The sequence below is a fragment of the Nelumbo nucifera genome, chromosome 1 (assembly GCF_055504915.1).
Source record: "Nelumbo nucifera cultivar China Antique chromosome 1, China Antique-T2T, whole genome shotgun sequence".
Lineage (NCBI taxonomy): Eukaryota > Viridiplantae > Streptophyta > Magnoliopsida > Proteales > Nelumbonaceae > Nelumbo > Nelumbo nucifera.
The window spans coordinates 33,684,502-33,692,595 of NC_142649.1; positions in this window are offsets into that span (position 1 = coordinate 33,684,502).

Here is an 8,094-nt window from a genome sequence, read left to right on the forward strand (position 1 = left end):
TGTTGTTATGAATTCTGAATTCTGAAAATTATCAAATATCCATTTTGACCCATATATGAGAGTTTTTGTTTGTCTTTTTGAGGGTATCATTGGAAGACAAAAAGTTATATGATTGCACTTTAAGAGATAAGAGATAAGAGGAAACGAACAACCATTTTTCTCTTAAAAGATTCCTCTTAAGAGATAATAGTTAAGAGGAAACAAACAGGCCCTTAGTGTTAGTTCTCTCTCTCTCTCTCTCTCTCTCCTAAAAAATGGACGATATTTGTTGGTGATACTTGTTGAAATCCAAGACTTTTCTTAATGTTCATCATCTAATTGTAACTAGATAGAAAAACATCGTACCCTATTATTATTGTTGATAGTGGATGTTTTGGATTTTGGTCTCATGGTTTTTACCCTCACATTCAAGGTTTTGTCACATAAATCTTGGTAACCTACTCTTCCTTACTTTGTGTTTGATTATTTGCCTCTATTGTTGTGTACTTTCTATTTGTTGTTAAATCTTTTTGGATTGCACAAAGAAAACAAAGAGATATATATTCCCAACAAACTAGTATTAGAGCTCTTGGTTTTTATGAAAATCATGGAAGGAGGCTTGGTTAGAATGATTTTATTAAATGAAAGGAATTGGTCTCTTTGAAAACCCAAAATGAAGGACTTATTGTTTTTCAGAGACTTGTATGCACCTATGAGAGGTGATAATGGCAAGCCAAAAAGATATATCCAATGAGGATTGAGAACTCCTTGACTTGAAAGTGATTGCTTTTATTGGACAATGGTTGGATGATACGATTTATCACTTTATAGTAAATGGTACCTCAACTATTTCACTTTAGAACAAGTTGGAAGAGTTGTATGAGAAGAAGAAGGTCAATAATAAGGCTTTCTTGATTAGGAATTTTGTAAATTTGAAGTTTGAGGAAGGTACCTCCATCACTAAACACTTAAATCAAATGAAAAACATTGTAAATCAATTGGTCGCAATGAACATGGTGTTAATGATGCAAATGGATCAGATCGGATTCGAATCATGGTATATCTGAATCTGATTCAATGCTCTAAAGAGCAGATCTGATCCAATCAGATCTCATAAATAGGGATTTGAATTTGAATCAAATAAGGAAGTTGGATATTTAATATGATCCGATCCAATTTAATTTTTAAAAAATTAATAAATTATTAAAATAAAAATAAAATAAAAATTTAAAAATACAAAAAATACAAGTATATTTTCATTGTATATATATACATGTTTTTTATAAAAAATAAATAATATAAAAAAATTATAAAAATGCAATATAAATAATATATATGTATGTGTTATATATTTATATAAATAAATAAATAACATATATACATCGAATCGGATCTTCTTGGATTGGATAAGGGTGATCTGAATTCAATCCATTTTCTAATCGGGTCCTATTATATGATCCAATCCAAAGATCCAAAACAGGGATATCCGAATCCAACAAAATGGGATTAGACTTCGGATTGGATCAGATCATGATCCGATCCATTTGCACCCCTATATGGTGTTAGTTGACGAGCTTCAAGCTCTATTATTGCTTTTCATTGTCAAAAAGTTAGAGATGCTTGTAGCATTTCTTTGTAACTTTGTACCTGATGGAGTAGTGACAACAAGTATAGTAAGTAGTTTGCCTAATGAGGAAATAAGAAGAAAATCACCAAAATCAAAACTAGATGTTTTTCTTATAAAAAGTAAAGATAAAAGCCAAAGTAAAGGTCCATATAGTCGTGACAAGTTTAGAGGCAAATCTAAGCCAAGGAAATATATCACAAGCTTTCACTAGAAGAAACAAGGCCATTATAAGAGTAAGTGTCAAAAACTTAGGAGAGATAACAAGAAAGTTAAAATAATGAAAAAAGACACCATTGGAGTTACTCTTGCATCAATTTAGCATGTCATGACACAGATTAGATTGTTGATATAGGTGCTTCCCCTTAGGCTACCTCTTACAAGGAATATTTTACCTCTTATAGTACAAGTGATTTTAGTGTTGTGAGAACAGAAAATGATGGAACTTCCAAAATTATAAGAATGGGTTATATTTGTCTTAAAACTAATGTAAGTTGCAAACTAGTTCTCAAGGATGTCAAATATATTTGAGATCTTTACTTGAACTTGATTTCAACTAGAAAGCATGTTTTAGAATTAAATTATTCTAATGTTTGTGGGCTATGAAACTTAGGACTCTTGGTGATGCATATTACTTTGTTACTCTCATAGATGATGCTAATAAAAAAGTATGGGTTTATGTTTTGAAATCTAAAGATTAAGTGCTTAATGTCTTTAAAGGTTTTCATGCTATGGTTAAAAGAGAGACAAATAGACTGACTTCTCAAGTGCACCTGTACTCACAATGATGGTGAGTATGAAGGTTCATTTCAAAATTATTGTAAGAACCACTGCATTAAGAATAAGTACAAATTATTGTAGCTAGTCTCTAAAACCCTACAACAAAATGGTGTAGCTGAGAGAATAAATTGCACCATTTTAGAGATAATCAAATGTATGTCGTCACAGGCAAAGTTATCAAGATGTTATTGGAGAAAAGCTATGCGTACAACTGTATACTTGATTAACTTGTCTCCTATAGTTCCATTGAATGGTGATGTTGCTAAAAGGATATAAATAGGAAGAGGCATTTCTTATAATCATCTTAAGGTGTACAGTTATAGAGCCTTTGTACCTACACCTAAGGATGAGTGGTCCAAGATTGATGACAAAACCAATCAATGTATTTTTTTCTTATTTTGACTATGTAGATGAAAATTTAGATTACTAGTTATGGGATATGGTGGGCAAGAAGATAATCAGAAGTAGAAATGTGATTTTTCTTGATGATTAAACAATTGAAGACTTTAAGAAAATTGATAAGCCTCAAGTAGATGACAACAAACTTGTAGATTTAAATCCAATTTATCCTCCCTTTATGCATAAAAAATGATGAGGGTGATGTACAATACGAAAATACAAAATCAAAAAATGATGAAAGTGTTTCTAATGAAGATGTTGATGATGATTAATAAGATCACTTCACTTAAGAGCCACCAATTGAATTAAGAAGATCATCTAGGGAATGCCAACTATCAAGAAGATTCCCACCAAATGCATACATAATGCTTTTAGAAGCAGGTGAACATGAAAGCTACTAAGAAGTTTAAGAAAATGAGCACAATAAAAAATGGCTCAAGGCTATACAAGAGGAGATGGATTCCTTACACAAGAATCATGTGTATGATTTGGTGGAACTACCTAAGGTTAAGAAGGTACTCAAGAACAAATGGGTGTGCAGGTTAAAGCATAAAGAAAAGAACTCACAACCAAAATACAAGGAAATATTGGTTATATATGAAGGGATTTGAATAGTAAAAGGGTCTTGATTTTGATGAAATATTCTCTCATAGTAAAAATGTCATCAATACATGTTGTATTTGATTCGACTAAAAGCATCGATTTAAGGTTAAGCAGTTATATGTCGAGATAGCTTATCTCTATGGTGATTTGGAAAATGGAACAAATAGAAAGCTTTGCAATCAACATGAAAGAACACATGGTTTGCAAGTTAAGAGTGTGTATGGTTTGAAACAAGCTTCAAGAAAATGGTACTTTAAATTTAAATAATTCATTGTAAACATGGAAATGGAAAAAAAAAACTTCAAATCATTATGTTTTACTAAGTATTTTTTTTTTAGTGACGATTTTATTACTTTCATGTTTTATTGTCATATTTATGGCATCACAAATCAAACCATTCAACCCATATAATATTCTAGTCAAATCACAATTAAATAGGGACCAAATTCAAAAATAGGGGTATTCTAGTCAAAAATAGATTTAATGAATGTTAATGGAGAGTTAATACCTTAAATGTAAGACTTATTGAGAGGGATTTGAATGAAGAGAAAGGTTGTCATTCAAATTATTTTTTTTTGTGTTTACAATTAGAGAATGACCAAATAAAAATGAGGTATTTAGTCAAACAAAAATTCTACACTCTCATTCGCACTTTTAATAATAAAGAAAGTTCTCTTTCCATCCTTGATATTTCTTCTTTCTAGTTTTAGAAGCTCTTTCATCAAGACATTCTAATGCCTTTTCGTTGGTAATTTTGTCCAATTTCTTGATGTAGGTATGTGAACCCGATTTTTTATGTTTTTCTTGTAAAAATACAATAGATAACTGATGAAAATCAGTCCCTATCACAATTAGGTCGAATTAGGGTTTTTGGGAGGCAATGGAGAAGAAAAAAGAGCAAGAGATTGGAGAAAACTGGTGTATTTGTCCCTCCCTTCTTAGTCCCTTATATAGATAACTCTCCTAATTTAATTAGTATTAGGAGCCAATTCAAATCAAATTTGGATCAGCACTTTATCTTTAATTGATAAGCATTGTCTTCTTAAGAGAATGGGTGCTCCATACCTAAATCCATTCTCATTTTCCATCCAGATCCATGACAACTTAAGTCATGTAATCTCTTAACTAATCATATTAGTAATGGGCCCTAAGCCCATCTTCTTTAATAGTTCATGTCCCAAGGTGTTGCATGTTCACTTTGGGCTTGAATATTGTATCGCATGGGACTTATAAAGGTTTCACACAAGTCCATAAGGGTTCAGCCCTACCTTTGAAAAAGATTAGGCCAGATTCAATACTCACGCGCAATGAACTCCCCTGACCCAATCAACTTGGTCTTAATTTGGGCCCAATATTTCACATAAATGATCTTTGGATTCAACTACTCTATGAAGACCCAAGGATAATGAGCTTGTGTAAGATAAAACCCAACAGGTAATCATAATGGTCTCTTGCACCTAACCTCTTAGCCCATAGTCATCCAAACACTACCCACAAGGAAGGACATCTTCCTTGATTACAAAATCCAATGTCACGCTCCTTGCTCGAATGGATCCTGGGATTAAAATCTTTTGAAAACATATAAATTTATTTTGCAAATAAGATTTCAAATACAATTGAAATCTACTTTCAGTAGTTTAGGTTTCCATCAAAGAGAGTGTAAACCCTGATATTCACTTTGTTCTACAAAAGGGCCGATCATATCACTATGATCACCTACTCATGTAATTTCCCAAACTACCCCAAACATGCCCATGTAGTTAACTCTTGATGGATCTCACTGATTGACATATCAAAGATAGTTCAATCTAAAACCTAATGTAGTATCATAATCAAGTTTGGGGTTATGTGCAACTTTTTAGCTGTGCCCATCTATCTCTAAGGTCTAGGGTATAACTGGAAATTAGTCCAAGTTCAATGTTTCTTCTAAACACCTACTAACTGTGCTTAGGGTCTAACCCTAATAGCTAAGACAAGTTGCTCCACCAGTTTGGCAACACATGAGTGTCGGCTTTGCTATGATAAACTCGCCAAGTTTATCCAATGTCTAAGAACATTCTAAACATACATGAGTCTTAAAAGTGTCTAATATAGTGAGTAATTCACAAAAACACACCAATAAGAACATAAAACAATAATGCACTTTATTCATTTATCATAAATTTTTATGTACATCAACATGCCCAGGTTTCCTTGTTTTTAATCAAAGCACAACTGAATTCACTTATGAGAATTGTATCACTTTTGATACTAAATCAGCAAATATATTCAACCCAAATAGTATCACTTATGAGAATTGTATCACTTTTTATTATCATATTTATGACATCATGGATCGAACCATTCAACCCAAATAGTATTCTAGTAAAGTTGCAATTAAATAGGGAACTAATTCAAAAATAGGGATATTCTAATCAAGAATATGGTTCAATGAATGTTAAAGGAAGTTAATACCTTAAATATAAGACTTAATGATATGATTTTGAATGAAGAGAAAAGTGATTGTTCAAATTATTTTTTGTTATCTTTACAATTAGAGAATAACCAAATTAAAAAAAAAATGCATTAGTTTAGTCAAACAAAATTACCACATTCTCATCCACACTTTTGACACTAGTATGGATTTAATTATTTTATCCACTAAAACTTAGTTTGAGAAAAGTACAAATAGCCAAACAAAAATTTGAAAAATGTACAAATAGTCAAACAAAAATTCCGCACTCTCATTTGCACTTTTAACAATAGTATGGATTTAATTATTTTATCAACTAAGATTCAATTTAAAAAATGTACAAATAGTTAAACAAAATTTTCACACTCTCATTTACACGTTTAACAATAGTATGAATTTAATTATTTTATACACTAAGATTAGGACTGTCAATGATACTTGAAAATCTCTGCAACCCGATCTGATACCCGATCCGTTTATCTCAGATTTGGATGGGCTCCATTAAAAATTGGAACGGAGTCTAGTGTCGATCCGATAAAAATCCAACTCCGATTATGTTATATAATTTATTAAATATATTATTATACATTATATTATATATAATCTAAAAGTCTAAAATATCCAAATGCACTTCAAATAAGTCTTTAATATATTGTAATATATAATAATTTCAAGGGCAAAAAGGGAATCCTTTCCCCAACCCCTAATTTATTGATTCCCATTAGGCTTTTACGGTCAAAGAATGGATCCTAAACCCTGAGTCTGTTTTTTCTTTCCCATACTCTATTGTCGCTGGAACCATTCTCACTCTTCACTCTTCAGCTATAGTCGGCCACAAAATCACTTCAGTCTTCAACTGCCATCGATCGATCGTTGTGAAACTGTAAGTGCACCCACACCCACAGTTTCACTACTTAAACACCTTGCAGTAATTCATGAAGGATAGTATTTTTTTTTTTGGGAAAAATCTATGATGTAGAAAAGATATAGTATGGGAATAAACTTTTTTTTTTTTTTTCGTTGCCGCTTATACGTTATTTGGCATGTCACTGATACGAGCCTTTACAGGAACCCCTGCTGACGTGGCCATCATCCTAATCGCCATAAAGAATGAATATCAAAGGCTGCAAACTGTTATAACTGTCATTACGGTAATCATCGTTGCACATTATCATGACCCATGATTGTAATCATTAGGCTTGATTGACAGATTGACAGTTGTAACGGCTTCCCATATATAATCAATCAATACTGAAATAAAGGCATTGCACGATTAAACTCATCTTCTTCTTCTTCGGTGATCTTTGTAATTGCTAAAACCCTCTTTGAGCGGTGCTTCAGCACTACAGCTCGAGGGCAGATACAAACTTGTTCCGGCAACGGGAAGGGTTTGTATCATTTGGTATCAGAGCCAACTGATCCATGGATGCACGGATGGCAAGCCTTGAAGCTCGTCTCAGCCGCATCGAGAAAAACCAAGAGAGAATTCTCGTTCGCCTGGCAGAGATTGAACACAGGCTCAACCAACTCTCACCTCCGATTGGTGTTTTATTGGGAATCAACGAAGGAAACAGAGGCCTCTAAAGGAGAGCAAAACCCAGTAGCTTCCAATAGCAGAGCGGTAGCGATGGGACAGAATAGCAGTGTGAATACTCTTGCCTTTCAGTTCAAGACCCACCAGCCTTCCAACTACAGTCCACCCATCGCCGTGTTGATGTCTGCCCCTTCAACTCAACCTCCGGTCGATCCTGAAAGCAAAGGGGCGTACATCCATCCAGACCTCATAGCACCTTCACAAGTTCTATTCTCTCCATCTCGCTCATCTTCCTTGTCACCACCTATTTGCAGTCCTTTTACATCACCAGTAATGGTGCTTGGTGTTCCCGGGCCGCCCTGGAGTTTCCTATCCTCCTCTAATTCTAGTGTCAAACACCAAGTTTCCTCTGGCCATAACCCAAAACCCCACTTGGCATTCATCGGTGGCATAAACTCTAGCCCATCGTCCCATTCCTTCTTCCTCTTTCCACCAGGAACCAACACCGATCCTGGACCCAACTCAAACCGCTCACTCTTCGTCCCTCTCTTGTCTTGCTTTCTCTGGGGAAGACATCCTCATCCGAACTCACTCTGTCACTCAGTCCGAGTTATTGCTTTCAACAAGGTTCAGCTTAATCCAATTAAATGCAGAGTGAAGCGTAATGACAAGCCGCCAATGGAGATGGTGCCACTATTTCCCTATTGCAACAACGAGCAAAAG